The following is a 19213-nucleotide window of genomic DNA, read 5'->3' on the forward strand; positions in this document are numbered from 1 at the left end:
CAACCATGGAACGGTTTAAAAGCGTATTCTGAGGGTGCACTGCACTTGGAATGACAAGATTTTACAGCTATGCATGTGTGTGTGGTGGGAATTCCAAGACAAGAATTCCAAGACAAGAATTCCAAGACCGGAATGTGTACATAGAAATAAAGAAACTACTCAAGAAAAAAGTGTACCAAAAGTATGAAAACTGCTGGTAAAGAATAGGGTATAGTGCTGCACGATATCTTTGCATGCACATTCGATTATTTGGTCTCAAAATATATCGAAAAACATCGAACATTGGAGTTGTCTTCTTTCGATATATAGTGTTAGACTTTAACATGAACGATATGAGAGGATATTGGTTAATATTAGAGTTGCCCCGATTTTGGTATCGGAATCGGTATCGGTGCCGATATGAGTGTCAAGTATCTGAATCGGTATCGGCCGATCTTTTCTTAAAAAATCTGAACCTTCCGTACTTTTTACAGATCAACCATTTAGCAGAAAACTGTATTTTAGCCTGCTATACTAATAAAAAATCATCAGCTGTAAGCTTCTTACTTTTACTTAATGAATTTCAGGCCTGCCACACAATTTATTTCATGTCTATAGCCTGATCAACACAGCGAAGGAAACTTTTTAGCCAGAACGTAAACAAAAAGTGTGGTATTTCCCAATTACAGCGATAGGTTTTATTGCAAGCAATCACGAACAAGATAACAAAAATGGGAAACAAGAACACAGTGTAATATTTCTATTTACTAGCATTACGAAAGTAATTTAAACAGTCGACGCACAAAGTTATCTATCACTCTCTTGATCCTGACGATACAATGGATCGTTTGTATTGTACAAAAAACGGTAACCCCAGTGGCGTATCGGTATGTAGCCTGTCCTCCAACATCTGTTGCAAGGGAATCCCCCTTCAGGACGCTTGGCTACATTGATAATGATGGAAGAAAAGAGACGTCTTACTGAGATAATTGAATCACTAACGGTTTTTAAAAGAAACATTGATTTGCTCTAAACTTGTACAGGCACAGCAGTTCATCTAACAATAGAAGAGGGACTTCGTTATCACAGATAGAACTGTACCACTAACAGTAATTACCTTTATTTACAAATTACAAGAAACATGGACTGTTTTGTTACTACATGCACGGTATGTCAGTATGTGAATATGTATATATTTTTTTCCAAAAATGCAAACAAATAAATACAATAATATTCATGTTTTCTTTGCATTATGTTTGTATTTGCATAATAAAATGAGCTACTATCTATGCAACACAAAAGATCTGAATCGGATTATTTTTCAATTAGGATCGGTATATCGGATCGGTATCTGAATCGGCTGGTGAATTTAGAATTGGGGCATCTCTAATTAATATCGGTTGAAAAACAGGAGTTGTCACCTCGGTATAATAAAGAAAATAGACAACTACAATTTTGCAAAATAAAATAAGTCGGATATTTCGATAAATATCAGTTTCGATATTCATATCGACTTAAAAACTGGCCAAATATAAAAATCATCCACTGAAATATATCGTCATATCGAATTATATCGTGTTATCGTGCAGCACTAATAGGGTGTACCTCAAAGTATCAAAATTAGAGGTGTAACCAGAAAAAAGGGGTGTAACCAGAACTATTAAAACTAAAAAAGGGAAGAGTGTACATCTAAGTATCAAAACTAATAAAAGAGGCTGTAACCAAAAGAATGAAAACTGGGAAAGGGAGGAATACGTCTGAAAGCATACTGAGATCAGCATATTATTATATTATATATTATTGTTACATAATAACACAATATTATTATTATTATTGTTGATACTCACTAACGCAGACTTCGACTCCTGGGAGACAATGGACATCCTTGGCACAAGTTGTAGCACAGCCAATGGCGCCGATGCATACGGAGTCCGTTCCACATGAACTGTCTGAAATGTTACAGCAACAACCTTAATCTCAGCACAAACTTGACAATATTTCTGCTGTTTGTCATGGGATATGCTCAACCTACACTTCGTGACCTTGTGTACTGTAAGTGTATTATATACGTATTACTGACCTTTTGTACTGTAAGTGTAGTATATATATGTTACTGAATTTTTTTACTGTAAGTGCATTATGTATATTAATGACCTCTTGTAATGTAAGCTAATTATAAATATAGTACTGACCTTTTGTAATGTAAGTATATTATATATATATATATACATATATATATATATAAATTGGAAAGTCAAATAGTTTACTTATCTTTCAGCTACTGTCAGTTTCCTGCTGGCGCATTCTTCAGGCTGTAAGCTTCAACAGTTGAAGCTTACAGCCTGAAGAATGCGCCAGCAGGAAACTGACAGTTACTGTAGCTGAAAGATAAGTAAACTATTTGACTTTCCAATTTATACTGCTCCATCCTATGTTGAGCACTCTGATTTTAGTTTCAAGTAGGATACATTGTGTATATATATATATATATATATATATGTATATATATATTATGTATATATATATATACATATATATATATTACTGACTTTTGTACTGTAAGTGAATATGGTATAAGTAGTATAAATGTTCATTATAGTTGGTGTATAATACAACGCAATACAATGCTGTAGGATTGTAGCTTGGGGCAGACTATAAAATACACAGACAACACTTTGTCTGCTGTGATTTGTATTTGTATATACAAATTTGACTGTAACTATCATATATTAAGAGTTTGACTGTATCTATCATATAATAAAGAATTTGACTGTACTTATCATATAATAAAGAGTTTGACTGTACTTATCATATAATAAAGAGTTTGACTGTACTTATGATATAATAAAGAGTTTGACTGTACTTATCATATGATAAAGAGTTTGACTGTACTTATCATATAATAAAGAGTTTGACTGTAACTATCATATAATAAAGAGTTTGACTGTAGCTACCATATAATAAAGAGTTTGACTGTACTTATCATATAATAAAGAGTTTGACTATACTTATAATATAATAAAGAGTTTGACTGTACTTATCATATAATAAAGAGTTTGACTGTACTTATCATATAATAAAGAGTTTGACTGTAACTATCATATAATAAAGAGTTTCACTGTAGCTATCATATAATAAAGAGTTTGACTGTAGTTATCATATAATAAAGAGTTTGACTGTACTTATCATATAATAAAGAGTTTGACTGTACTTATCATATAATAAAGAGTTTGACTGTAACTATCATATAATAAAGAGTTTGACTGTACTTATCATACAATAAAGAGTTTGACTGTAGCTATCATATAATAAAGAGTTTGACTGTACTTATCATATAATAAAGAGTTTGACTGTACTTATAATATAATAAAGAGTTTGACTGTACTTATGTATCTTCTATTTATATAGGCCTATGTACTGGTATATATTTTTCAAAGTATGTCGTGTATATGTCGGTTTTCCAGCAATAGATTTTAAAAACTTGATTTTCGGCGATCTGATGGATTCTAACTCATGACAATTTTCTCATCGACGAGGGTCTATCCAGATGATCTACCACTGAGCTATAACGCCATAGTTACCCTGCACGTTTTCATATAAAATATACAGCTTGCGCGTGCTAATTATATTAGCCTTAGGTTTTTCACCAAAGATTTTGATATTTGTTTGCCTCAGAGCTTGAACATAAATTCAGTTCTCGACTACACTACAGCGTGCGCATTGCAATTAGCCAACTCCGGAAACGCTTGGAAACGGATAAGCATTTTACGCTTCATAAAATCTTTACAAAAAGGGAGAAACAATGTAGGACGACGCCTCCTCTACCGAAGAAATGTGCTAAAGAGTTAACTCTTCCAGTCGAGTTACCCTAAATTGTATTGGAGGATGAGTCTCCTTTAAAGATATGAAGTAAACAGGCCATTGATGTTTATATTTTTTCCTACGATTTTTGATGTAACTATCTGTTGCATATTTTTTAGTATTGTATTTTAGCCTTTACTGCTTTGGATGTTTTAAAAGCCAAACGCACGAAATGTTTACCTTTGCTTTCTTTTTCCATCATCATAAATATAAAACATTTTATTAAAATTAAACACGATCTATATATACCCGTTTCTATTTATAGTATGCAGTATGCAGTATACAGTACATCTTATGGTGTAACATTTTGAAAACATACTTTACCGAAGTATATCTCCGAATTTACCCAAGTTTTTGCTCATCGTGGAACGAATTAAAATCTACCTAATTTTATTTTCATGGGAAAAATTGTTTCGGATCTCGAAAAAGTCGGTTAGCAACGCTAGAACAACCTAACACATAGCGTAACCTAACAGGTAATACATAACAACCTTTCGGAACGATTATGTTCGATAACCGAGGTTCCACTGTACGTTACTAAAAGCTATACGTCACTGAAAATTATGAACTTTTAAATTTACAGTAGTTTGAAAACATTTACAGTTGTTTTATTTATTTTTAATTTAGTTGTCCTGCACAAAACCTTTTTCTCATGATATGAAGTTTGAAAGTTTCAGTTGTTTGAAAAGTTTTGAAAACTTCTACAGTTGTTTATATTTTGTTAAATGTTATTCATTTTGTTAATTAGCGTGTTTCAAAAAATTTTCTATTAGTTCTCCCTTTGTGTATTATCTTACACATCTTTCCTTCTAAACCAATTAGTAATTCGTAATTATTTTCACATTTTACAACAATCATTTGTAAGATTATCTGTAAGATTTATCGTTAGTATCAGTTATTCCTCACTCTTTTATATTTACATACATTTACATACTTTGAAATATATATATATAGATAGGTTTACATTCTCTTATTACTGTACATTTATGAACTTTGTATAATTTTTGAAGCTTATAACATAAGTTTTTACAGTCTGTTACGTTATCGTTTTTATTGCAACTAGCATTTTTTTAAAACATAATTTGAGTTTAGTATCTGTTTGAAGTTTAACCATTATTCATTGTCCTATCACTGTTACCTATTATTACTTAGTTTCCAACCTTTATTACTAATATCAATTTTTCATTCAACCATTTTTGGCAGACATTGTTCTAATAAAATTTCAACCACAAAATACTACACATATTCTGTCATATTTTTTCGTTGATCCGTTAAATACATGTATTCTCAGAAGTTACACATTGTCCAATACCTCCAAAGAAAAGAACCTGTTCTGCACACAATCATTCCCTCATGATATAAAGTTTGAAAGTTACAGTTTGACAAAATTTGAAAACTTTTACAGTTGTTTTTATTTTCTCTCCTATTTTATTTCAGCTACAGAGAACACTTCTCTCATGATATGCAGTTTGAAAGTTAGAATGGTAAATGTTGTTATATGTTAAGGATAAATTAATTTTCTGTCCAAAGACTTTTTATTACCCGGGCAATGCCGGGTGGTACAGCTAGTCATATAATAAAGAGTTTGGTTGTACTTATCATATAATAAAGTTTGATTGTAATAAAGAATTTGACTGTACTTATTGTATAACACGGTATTGACTGTACTTATCGTATAACAAGGATTAGACTGTACTTATCGTATACCAAGGATTTGACTGTACATATCGTATACCAAGGATTTGACTGTACTTATCGTATAAGGATTTGACTGCACTTATTGTATAACAAGGAGTTGACTGTACTTACCGTATCATATACCCTACAGGATGAAAATATTCGTTGGTCATAAAAATTCGCGATTTCGCGAACAGTCAATCCGGCGAATTATTAAATTCAGTGAATAATTAGTTCTATTTTTAATCCCAAGAGAGAATAACTACTGCATCAAATTGAAAACTAGTAGCTAGCCTAGTTTTTAATGTAAATACTAAACGTAATTGAGTTTCAAAACATTTTTAAAATCATTGCCTGAGCTTTGAGCTAACACCATTGGCAATGCATCACATTTATTTACAAAATTATTCGAGGTTGTCACAAGATATGCAGAATGGCGTCATCGCAAAAATAGCCGCGAGGCAGAAGTACTAAACATAGCCGAGTTCCAAAACTTCTTTAAAATCATCGCCAGGCTTTGAGCTTTATTGCCATTGCATCGAACTTTACAAAATTATTCAAGGTTTTTACAAGTTATTCGGCATGGCTTCAGCATAACAAAAAAGCTCTCCTAGTCTTTTTACATTAGAATCAACTCCATCAATCTCTAATACCGAAGTCAAGGACGATCATGATTCTGATCTGGACTTATGGTATGTATGTGATTTGCAGTGCAGATACGTTTTTCCATAATCAACTGCATTAGTTAATTCTTTTGTTTAAAAACTGATCGTTTTCATTAAATGCTTCAGCTATTGTTTTTGTACTTCCATAACACTTATTAATATTTTTTCTTTTTTGTGTTTACTGCAGATTGAGAATGAAACAACCTACTCCGATTACGAAAACTAGAGACACGTAGTAATATTCATCAAAACAGGAATATTGGCAAAAAGGCAAAAAGGCAACCAGTCAACCTAGACCCCTTCATAGACAACAACTCCTTGATATCGCTGCAGCAAACATGATTAAATTATATATTTTATTTCATGTATAGATATATTATAATTTATTACAAACTTGAGTGTACAAATAAAATATTTCAAATACAAATAAAATTTTACAAACGATGAATGCAGTAAATATAAACAGTTTAGTCCATATGGCGGTTGTCTAGCAATAAAATTAAACTGGTACTCTTGATATGTGAATACTAGTGTGTAATGGTGCTTTCTGACTAGTTATTTTGGTAATAGCAGCTCTGTAACTGTCTTGGGTAGGTGTTGAAGGCGATTCTCTCGCTACTACATGGCTGGTAAGAAAGTTATCATCAGAACTCTCCTCGTGGCTTACTATTGCAAAGTTCTGCCGGTTGGCCAAAGATTTGTGCTCGACAAAGGCGTTTTTGTTCCTTTTTTAAAACAGATATATTCTCCTCGTAAGTAGCTGCGGTCACTTCAACCTCAATTTCCAAACCTCCCTAAATGGTTGGTGATATTCTAAGAATGACATCTACCACCCTTGTAATCATTGTTCTTCGGTGTATGATGAAAAGTCTCTCTCTCACACTAAAACAAATAATGAAGCGGTAGGAATGGAAAAATAAGTATTGCGTTTTACCGAAGAACCAAAGTAAAATTCAATTAATTTAGTAAATGTAAAAAACTCATCACTTACCACAAGTTGTTGGCTTATCAAAAGCCTCCAAAGCGATGAATATCCGTGAAAACCTCTGGACGCAGCAAAAATTGTTTACAGTAGAATAGCATGATCGCCTCGCAGATGTAAGCTAAATATAAACCGGAACACACGGTGTGCGCAAGCGTAGGAATAACTATTACTAGCCGCAATAGAGTTAACTTTTCCTAGAGAGTGGCAGTATTCATCCGCGAATATGCACGAAACGACAAATAACTCTATTCTCTAAGTCATTGTCTTTATACAGTGAATAACTCTATTCACTAAGTCATTGACTTCAGGCAGTGAATAACTCTATTCTCTAAGTCATTGTCTTTATACAGTGAATAACTCTATTCTCTAAGTCATTGACTATATACAGTGAATAACTCTATTCTCTGAGTCATTGCCTTTACACAGTGAATAACTCTATTCTCTAAGTCATTGTCTTCATGCAGTGAATAACTCTATTCTCTAAGTCATTGTTTTTTTCTCATTCTCACAGCCTGTTTATAGCTTATGAAGAATATCCAAGTAAATATGACCCTGTACCATGTAACCATGTAACTATGTAACCATGTAATCAACATACCATCAGAGCATGTTGTCCGACACCTGTAGGAGTCGCAGGTTTGACGGACATCGTCACAACCGGACTCATCTGTACAACTCTGTAAACAGTGGCCATTGATGCACAACTGATTGGCGTCACAGGATTCGTCTCTCCAGCAAGTCCGAGTGCACACCTCGTAGATAACAAATAGAATTAATAGAATAAAATCTCCGAGACAATCATAAAAAAAACGTCGAAACCTCAACTCATGTTTATAGGTGAAGGGCAAGGACATAGGACTTCGGTAAGACATCTTACCTATCTCGGCATACACCTAATTTCCAACTCAGGGCACACAACAATGTTTTGAAATAGCAGTTGTTATGCGAGCAACAACAGTTGTGATGAGAGTAAGCCGTGCGCTTGCATACCCTAGGACACTTATGTATTCGCGGCATCTAACTTTCGCGTTTTCGTGGTGTCATCCTCTCGCGAAAATTTATTGAGCGAAACTAAACTATCATAACGAACGAGCGAAAACGCGAAGTTAAATAGCTTTGTTCATTGATATCCACAATAAAATCGTCATATTAGAAATGCAGGTAATTTTCGTCTGTGGTTGGGATCAATGGCAAATTTCTGGTAAACTCATTATAGCTAATACACCGACTGGGCAGCATGGCAAAGCAAATTAAGATTATATCAGTTTAGTCACCGAATTTGTAACTGATGGGGATGAAAGTCTGGTAGGTGAAGTCATAAAATTGAAGAATAATTATTGTAGTGATGAATTTTATTACCAACCAAAAACAATATCAACCCTCATCAGGTCCAACCACATTATCTCTTTCACTGCCAACCATGTACAAATTCGCTACCGGCCTCGTGCCAGCCATTTTACCGAAATTGCCGATATTGCTTCATGAAATGTATACAGTATTTTTTCAAGTTCTACTTTAATTATCTGTATAATCACGAAAATCTAAATTGGCTATTATGTCATCAACAACTATTGGCCCCAGCTATATATGCATATATATATATATATATGCAGATATATATATATACATACATGTATATGTATATATATATATACATGTAAATATATATCTATATCCTTGGTAAAACCAATGAAACCCCAGTAAATGACAAAAATTGTAACTGCCGAGTCAAAAGTGAATGCCCACTTAATGAAAACTGCCTGCAAAAAAGTGTGATATACCAAGCCAAAGTGACACGACTAGACAAAAACACTACTGAATCATACATAGGACTTTGTGAAACTGACTTTAAAACACGATATAGTAACCACAAAACTAGTATCAAAAACAGCACCAAGCGAAACGCAACTGAACTAAGCAAACTAGACTGGACTGTACTAAAACAAACAAAATCCTACAACAACTCCAGCAAAAGGTGCAACCTATGTTTGACATAAAAATACTACATCATTAATAGACCTGACTTAGCAACACTTAATAAAAATCTGAATTAGTCTCAACCTGTCGTCATTCCAGAAGTTATCTTCTCTCTCATTTTGTAGCTACTAACCAACAGCCAATCAGAAGAAGAGGAAATTAAACAATAAGAACTAAGGGAGGGAAAAATAGCCAAGAAGAGATTAGTCACCATCTTGTTTATTTCAACACAGCCTGATGAATGAGAATATCATGAAACTGACAGTAGCTGAGAAAAAAGATAAATATTGCTTTTAAATAATTTATTAGTATATATATATATATATATATATATATATATATACATATATATATATATATATATATGTATATAACGCAGCTATTATCAACAGCAAACGAAGCCACCAGAATGAACGACTATGCAGAAGGCCAGAGGAGTGCATGCTAGAAGGGAACTAAAGGAATAATATATCAGGCAACAGCTGCAACGGGAAGTAACGCTAAACACACATATATTGGACTAGCAAACACTACATTCAAACAACGATACAGCTTCCTTTAATCACTGAGATAAAAAATCGCAAACAGAACTGAGCAACTTCATATGGGAGCTAAAGGACAAACAGGCAGGCAAACTACTCTATAAAATAGCAAATTATATCTAAAGCCAAACCATTTGACACAGCAAAGAATTACTGCGGATTATGTATAGCTGAGAAGTATTACATAATACATTTGCCGGAAATGGCTAGCTTGAATGAAAGAACCGGCCTGGTTTCAGCTTGTAGACATAAAGCTAAATACAGTGAAACTCGGATAACTCGAACTTCACGGAACCGAGCAAAAGTGTTCGAATTATCAGAGCATTCAGGTTATCAGAGCACTGTCACAAGTCCATATATTTACTTATTTATTAGTAGATACATGTACATATACAAACTATAATATAAATCAAAAGCACAAATGGCTTGTTTCAAATTAAATGCTTCTAATGTAAAGTTTAAAACGTTTTCATGAAAAAGTATAGAGATTTTTCTATCACTTGAGATTGGTTTGTTGTTTGAGGTGATGTTATTGCCAGGACGTTTTTCAGATTGACATTGGCAAAACTTGATCGTTGTTGAAATGCTCAAAAGAAAAGACATTTTTTTCTTTTGGGGTTTTACCCACGATCAATTTTGCCGTTTTTTCTTGAAGTTGGGCAAAAAAACAGTACGAATTAACAGTGTTGAGTTCGAGTTATCTATAGCAATTTATCATTACGTGGGAACGGACCAAAGGAAATGTTCGAATTAACCATGTGTTCGAGCTATCCGTGGACGAGTTATCCATGTTTGACTGTATATATATATATATATATATATATATGTATATATATACACATATGTATATCTCTATATATGTATATGTATGTATATATATGTATGTATATGTGTATATGTATGTCCGAACATACGTATGTTGATAAACATGTACGTGTAAACATGCACGTATAAACATGAGAGATATAAACATATCATCTTTCACTTTCATTATTGCTGTTTGTTGTACATAATAAGACCCAGTTCATTACAGCTACCATTACAGCTACCATTGCAGCTACCATTGCAGTTATCCTATTGCACTACAGGGCCATTTGACTGCTAATATTGCATTTCTCAACCATCAGTACCCTTTCTTTTTTCCAATATCACTTTGGTTGTGGGCTGCATGACAGTGGAATTTCTAGTATATTACTATTATATTCTATTACTATTATATTACTATTATAATATATTACTATTATGATATATTACTATTATAATATATTACTATATAATCTATTAGGCTCGACCTAATAGATTATATAGTAATCTATTAACCTATATATTAACCTACATGTAGATTAACCTAAATTATATTATAATCTATTAACCTCGTCTGACCGTTGTTCTAGTTGTATTTACTGATGACTGATTGAACACTAAGCAAGCAACCCAAATCAATCAAATCAATCCAAAATACCTTTTCATAACATGCCATGCCTTTTGGACAATTGTCTGCGCCAACTTTACAACCTTTATAGCAATGTCCATTCCTACATTGCATCGACCTTGGGCATGCCATTCCTTCCTTGTGACACACTGCAAAACAATTAATAGCAACTATAACATATGTTATAATAATAACAACTATAAAACGTGTTATAATAATAACAACTATAACACATGTTATAATAATCACAACTATAACACATGTTATAATAATAACAACTATAAAACGTGTTATAATAATAACAACTATAACACATGTTATAATAATCACAACTATAACACATGTTATAATAATAACAACTATAAAACGTGTTATAATAATAACAACTATAACACATGTTATAATAATCACAACTATAACACATGCTATACATTTCTAAGAATGACACTACAATAATGTTAGTATGATATCTGTCTTCAAGACTTCATCAGCAAGCTACATCAGCAAGCTACATCAGCAAGCTACATCAACTAGCTACATCAACTAGCTACATCAACTAGCTACATCAACTAGCTACATCAGCAAGCTACATCAACTAGCTACATCAACTAGCTACATCAACTAGCTATATCAACTAGCTACATCAACTAGCTGCATCAACTAGCTACAATTAATGAGAAACATCTCTAAACCTGGTGGACAGTAGTATCCAGAAAAGTTCTGGATACTGTCATATGTAAGCTTTTTATAGCAAAAGACACCCATAATTTTGGACTCATCCTAAAATACAGTGAAACTCGGATAACTCAAACTTCAAGGGACCGAGCAAAAGTGTTCGAATTATCAGAGCGTTCAAGTTATCAGAGCACTGTCACAAGTCCATGTATTTACTTATTTATTAGTAGATACATGTACATATACAATCTATAATATAAATCAAAAGCACAAATGGCTTGTTTCAAATTAAATGCTTCTAATGTAAAGTTTAAAACGCTTTTATCAAAAAGTATAGATTTTTCGATCACTTGTGATTGGTTCGTTGTTTGAGGTTATGTTATTGCCAGGAAGGTTTTTTAGATTGACATAGGCAAAACTTGATCGTTGTTGAAATGCTCAAAAGAAAAGACATCTTTTTCTTTTGAGCGTTTTACCCACGATCAATTTTGCCGATTTTTCTTGAAGTTTATGCAAAGATTACCTCACTTTACCTCGCTTCCGAAGGGCGATCACTACGCGGATGTTTGGTATAAATCAAATTTCACCAAACCTTTAGAAAAGCCGTTGACAAAAATATTTTGCCGATGGTGGTAATAACGACGCTTATGAATTACGAAAAGTTGAGGTTTACTTCTATGGCTTGGAACAAAGTGATTTTCTAAAGCGATAGCAACCGTTTCGGTAGCTGTTGAGCAAAAAACAGTTCGAATCAACAGTGTTGAGTTCGAGTTATATAGAGCCATTTATCATTGCGTGGGAACGGACCAAGCAAATCCATTCGAGTTAACCATGTGTTCGCTATATCCGAGGGCGAGTTATCCATGTTTCACTGTAGTTTCATTTACAGTAAGCCATTACAAGACCACAAATGCTTTAAAAAGAACTCAATTTTTAACAAATTCTTGCCACATGGCAGTCATGATCTGATTGGTGAAATCTTGAAGTTAAACTCACAAAGCATGTCAGGGTAACACCTGTCTCTTATGACAGAGCCCAATTCTCCACACTGACAGATAGCTCCATTACATCTGCTCCCTGATGATACATACTGACAGGCATTAGAGCCGGCTTGACAGGTTGCAGGAGGGAGTTCACAATGGCCATCTGCATCTCTAACGCACTCGCAGAAACCGTCTGAGCTATCTGAACAGACTGCATTATAACCTGTCAAAAATAAAATTGTACTTACCATAACAATACATCCTGTCACTCTTTTTCAATTGTGCGGGTTTGAAATTGTGCACACGCGCGGGGGTTGAATTACCGTGCGAAAAATATTCATATTGACACGCACATATTGCGGTTTAACCATAAATATAGTAAACCCTAGATTGGCGAATAGCTATCATTACAATGGAGCAAAAGTGAGGCCTATAATTGGCTGTTGTTCTCACGACGTTACGTCGCAGTGATGTGCATCATTGCAACAGAGCCTTCAGCTGAGCAATGAGTTTAGAAGTGAAAGCACGATTGTCCTACTAGTTTTTAAGTCATAAACGTTACAATAAAAACAAATTCTTGGTGAAATGTCATCAGAGGAGACTACAACACCCCAGGTATGTGAACCCACAATACAAATTTTAAATACTTGGTGAACCTAACCTTTGCACATGTACTTTATCATTGGTTCACGTTGTAAGAAACTACTGGAAACAAACTAACTACCAACTCAACTGAACTTACTTGTCTTATCATGGTCTCATAACAACGAACATACATTTCTATGATTATTCTAAATTGAAAGTGAAGTGAATGAATGCTTGGGACTATCAAAAGAAAGAGTGTCTAGACTGATTACAACAACACATACCTATTACAAACTTGTTTCTCAGCTGATAGGGTCGTAATCTAGCTTGGCATAATTGAGTTCATAGATCAGCTGATTCACTTTACACATCACCATGACATTGAGTCATGCTAATAATACATGTAGGCCTCACTTGTTTTGATTATTCGCATATCTAGGGTTTACTATATCTATGGGTTCAACGCAGGTGCTTTGCTTAAAAAAATACGAAATTCTACGCAAGAGGTTATAGCTGTGCATTCCTGTCTCGTCAAATCGAAATAAGAATGACTGAGGCGTGAAAACTGCTTAGAAGGGAATAAGAATGACTGAGGTGTGACAACTCCTTAGAAGGGACAACTCCTTATTTCTTGCACATCATTCCTGTTTTTATTTTTTGCATAAAACATTTGATAAAAATTTGAGCGTAAAAAACTTGCTCAATTTGCAGGTCTTCGCCATTGCTATCTTGCTGATGACACAAACTTGCAGACCATATAAACATGGTAAAAAAACGGTAGCAAGTAGCCGCAATGAACATCAGATATTTCAGTAGCATCTTCTGTATACTGACAACAGACTGGGTAGCAATGCTTTTTATACTCTATTTATAGCGTCTTAACACAAGTATATTTAATCTACTCGCCACAGAAGCTATCTGTTGAGTTGCAAGGAAGTCCAATGCGCTCTATCATTCTGCAGTCCCCGCCGTCACATCTCAGACCACAGTCACAATCTGTCTCTACTCCGCAGCTGCCTCCAAAAGGTCTACTGCAAAAAAGCCAAAAATTAGGAATCGGAAGTTATTAACTTAGATAAAGACATGTAGCTCACTCAAAAGCCTTAAACATTCTATGGACCGTTAAAATGGACCGTTAACATCCAATGATGAAGATTTGTTAGCACATTTTGTACAAAACAGAGGTATTGCGGTATTGTGGCCCTGTATCTGGCCCAACTCTCAACTCGGGTTGGCTCAAACCGAACGGTCAGAGTTCCAGAAAGAAGAACGGCCCAGAATAGAGTGGAGCTAAGATGCGACAAAACAGTATATAAGAAGACCTGCCAGGGAGGGAAGACAGACCTTAACACCTAACTTTATGTTTACAGCGCTATATATGTATATACAAAGGATTATCACATTGTTTGAAAAGTGCTCAATAGTGAAACTAGAGCTGAATAAAATCAAATTTGAGTAAAAGTTACCAAAACGGTTAAAGTATTTTACTACTAAATAGTTTCTTGCATAGTAGGTGCACTCTTCAGGTAAAATGACTAAAGGTTAGTAAAATGTATTAAGCAATTATAGGTTTAAAATAAATAGGATTAAAAAAGACTATTAAGGAATATTGTAAGGTAACAGAATTCATGTAATGTAATGAGCCAGTCTGTGCTTTTATGCATGTCCACATGTCGATATCATTTCTACTCTGTTGTTTAATGTTGATAGCTGTGGCTCATGAACTATATAGACTTTTCCCATTGACAGAGGTTGCAGAGTTTTGCAGACCATTTAAAAGAAGATGCATGCTTGAGAATTTTCCAAGTTATGTTACAGTTAATGTCACTCTTTTAGCTTCTATATCTATAGTTTCTATAGCTGTGCTACCTGGCATTGCCCGTGTATTAAAAATCAGCTTATAATTAATGGGAGGTAATGAGAGTTGCCTGCCACTTGATATTAGCCTGGCACATGGCCAATGGATAGTTTGAGTAAGCGGATAATTTGACTAACTATAGATAGAGTATCATGATATGTGTACCAGTAATCATAGGTAGAGTATCATGCCATAGTTTAGATGATATACTACATCCTACCAATTGTGTGTATATGTAGCGTGTAGATATATTTATATATAGCATTTCTTGACAGACCAGCCAAATATTGTATTGGTGGACAAGGAGAGCAGGAGTGTTACTATAATATGCTTTGTACTAATACTATAATATGCTTTGGTTTTAACTTTAAAACTGCCTTAAAACTTCAACTGTATTTAATAAGTAATAAAATTAAATATTGTTGAAATGAATTATTTATAGTTAGCTCTAGCCTCTAACTAATCTTAGAGAGAATGTATGAGAGAGCTATAAGAGAGAATTACAAATGAGAAAAGGCATTTCATAAAAAGAGCAAAGGGCTAAGCGCAAATGTGCGGTTTTTGTGCATGCAAGACAAGACTCGTCGGTTCTCGCAGGTGTCAATTAGTTAGAACTGATTGGCTGTGTTCATTGTGCTCCAAAAGATGTTGATGCAAAGTCTTTCAGTTTGGAGTCATTTGGCCACAAGTTCAGTGATGACAGGCGCTCCTCATGCAGATATGAACTATTTGGCAACCAGTCCATGGATGCAACATGATGTCATGCACATGGAAGAAGATACTAAGAATTTGCTATATACATGGATATATATACAGTATATATATACGGTAAATATATGTACCCACGAACACCCGGTAATGAGGTATCTAGCAGGCATAACAAGTTGACAATAGTCATAAGCGACTCGCGAGCTGTAGACAATGCATGGAGCACTCCACCCAGAGTCCAATACTGCTGGGTTATATCGCAGTAAGAAGATGGAGGCAAGAGACTCAAAAGTGTACAGCAGACAGTGAAAGAAAAAGTGCAGAACCTGAAAGTCTATGCAGCCTCCATGGTCAACATAGATAAGTTATTAGCTGAATCGTACTCGACTGCTGTGACAATGGAACCTGACTGGCACACAAAACCATTCCATGGTGCTTACCCCTGACAAGTATTTGAAGTTGGCGACTTTCACTTGACATATAGGTGGTTGAACAAAGGTGATCTAACTGCTAGAACAGAGTCACTAATTATGGCATCGCAGGAGCAAGTACTTTCAACTAAGTAGCTTCAAATATGGATCTATCATATTAGAAATGCTCCTAGATGTAGACAGTGCAAAGATACACCAGAGACCATCTAACACATCAGTGGATGCAAACAGCTAGCCAAAAATTCATACGCCGTGCAGCAAAATTATATCACAGATATACTTTACAGAAGTCTATGAAACGAGAATAGCCCTTCAACCATAACACTAGTGCTTTACAGAAGTCTATGCAAAGAGTATATTCCTTCAACCACATCACTAGTGGGAAGTTCTTAATAAGATCAATGAGAATGACCATGATATCTTCTGGAACAGCTACAAGGAAAGCAGGAGTGTTACTATAATAGGCATAGAAGTACCCACTGACTACAACTTAGACATGAAAAAGGAGAAAGTGGAGAAGTATCTCCCACTGTGACATAGATTGAAAAGTGCTGACAGGTGCTAGTGTATAAGAGCAACTGTAATTCTAGAAGTGAATAGAGCGTTGGGTGGATTTATACTTAAACATGAAATATGGCAACAGTCCAAATGCCAGTAACAGTCGATACAATTCAGTTGCAGAAGAGAGAGCTGTATGTATTGGGAAAGGCTAAGATCTTAAGGCAAGTGCTCAACCTCCCGGGTCTCTTGTAGGAGACCCGAGGATGAGGAGACATTAACACACACTTGAGTTAACAGAAGGGCGGAAACATCGTTTTATATCTTTGTATATACATGCAGTTACTAGGTGTACACGGTAATAAAAAAGTTTTTGCGCAGAAAATTTGCGCAAACATATACCATGCTATCTTTTAAATTAAGAGTTTTGTTTATTTCTGTGCACTCTGTTTATTTTTGAGTAACTAATACTGTACTGGCTGCATTGCCTACTACAAATCTATACTGTACCAGCTGCAGTACCTACTACAGATCTATACTGTACCGGCCGCAGTGCCTACTACAGATCTATACTGTACCAGCTGCAGTGCCTACTACAGATCTATACTGTACCGGCTGCAGTGCCTACTACAGATCTATACTGTACCGGCAGCATTGCCTACTACAGATCTATACTGTACCGGCAGCATTGCCTACTACAGATCTATACTGTACCGGCTGCAGTGCCTACTACAGATCTATACTGTACCGGCAGCATTGCCTACTACAGATCTATACTGTACCGGCAGCATTGCCTTCTACAGATCTACATTATACTGTACCGACTGCATTACCTACTACAGATCTATACTGTACCGGCTGCGGTGCCTACTACAACTACTGGTTGCAATAGTCTTGTTGGCCATGTGAATTTGAGTATTTTTTAAACACCTGGGCACATACTTTAGTTTTTGTGTGGCTTCACGCATAACGCTAGGTAAAGTGTTAAGCGTGAAGCCATGAAAGATTGGCAGGTGTAATAAGCATGTGCACAATTTATTCCATAGCATAGCCAGTTGGACAGCGTAGTGTATTTGATAAATGCCTGTATGCTGAACTGGAGGTTCCGGGTTTAATAAGCCATGCAAAACAGATTTTTCATCCCAAAAGCTTTATCGCTCTAACTGGACAGGCAGACAGACACATAAAATACAGACAAACATACAGTTTTATCGATATAAAAAATATATATTTATTTATCTATATATATTTTTCAAGGGTTGTCTGTATGTCCTTCGGGATCTTCGGTTATAGCTATTAAAATCTTGGAATTTAAAGCTCCCATTATGCTGGATTTGAACTCATGAAGATTGCAACCACAAGTTTAAGCCACCAAGCTACGCTGTTCTTGTAATACCATCGCTCTTATCACACACTGCATACCCCGTGCATACGCTAAATGTGCACTTTTGATTAATTAATATTACCTTTCGCATTTGTTATTTTTAAAAATCGAATAAAAACTAAATTTTTGTCCATTTACAGATGTTTTAATTTGTAATTTTTATTATTATACATCTTAATTTCCGGTTTTTCGGTCGGATTAAGGATTAAGGCTAAATCGGTAAAGATTAATACTTTTTATTATCTCAAGTAAGAGCCTCTACATTCTCTCTCCATCTATTCAGACAAAGACAATCTGATATTTAATCTTTACATTTGCACCAGTATCAAAGGTACCAGTATTGTCGTATTGAAAGTTTTAATAGATAGCTTCTGGTGGAACAATAACCGTCTTATACACCCACTTCTATGCGCGAATTGTCATTAAAATTCAACATATTCAAGATTTTTATTTTGATTTCTCAGTTCGTATTAATTGTATTTAATACAATTTTAATCTTTTAATTTAATCATAGCAAAACAGACCTAATTTAGCCATTGCTTGCTAAGTATTTCACACATTTACATTTAAACACTTTTATATTTGTTCTATACTGTTTCTCAATTTAATTGACTTGCACACAAAATTTTCCTCATGATATAAAGTTTTAAAATTAAAATTGTTTGAAAAAGTTCAAAAAACTTCTACAGTTTCATTTATTCTTTAAATTTCTTTAAACTCTACAAAAGAATTTCCTCATGGTATGAAGTTTAAAAGTTAGAATGATAACTGTTATTATATGTTAAACAAAAATAGTTTTTCTTGCGCAAAGACTCTTATTACCCATCATATCATATTACCTCTTATTACTATTATTATTATTATTAGTTAGTCTATATATATATTTCTCAAAGTTGGCCGTAGGTGTATTCATAGATCTGATTGTCCGGCTATAGATCTTAAAATCTTGGAATAAAGAATCCGTATCGAAGAA

The 19213-nt window shown here is 34.5% G+C and overlaps 1 long non-coding RNA gene across 1 annotated transcript; it reads right to left on the bottom strand.

Annotated features, from left to right (window-relative positions):
• Positions 1 to 1823: 1823 nt before the first annotated feature.
• LOC137398927 (uncharacterized) lies at positions 1824 to 11257 on the bottom strand. Its single transcript, XR_010979066.1, has 3 exons — positions 11149 to 11257; positions 7766 to 7919; positions 1824 to 1928 (listed from the first exon to the last, which is right to left on the bottom strand). It is a non-coding gene; the product is annotated as an uncharacterized lncRNA (long non-coding RNA).
• Between the last annotated feature and the right edge of the window lie 7956 nt (positions 11258 to 19213).

The sequence above is a fragment of the Watersipora subatra genome, chromosome 6 (assembly GCF_963576615.1).
Source record: "Watersipora subatra chromosome 6, tzWatSuba1.1, whole genome shotgun sequence".
NCBI classification, from domain to species: Eukaryota; Metazoa; Bryozoa; class Gymnolaemata; order Cheilostomatida; family Watersiporidae; genus Watersipora; species Watersipora subatra.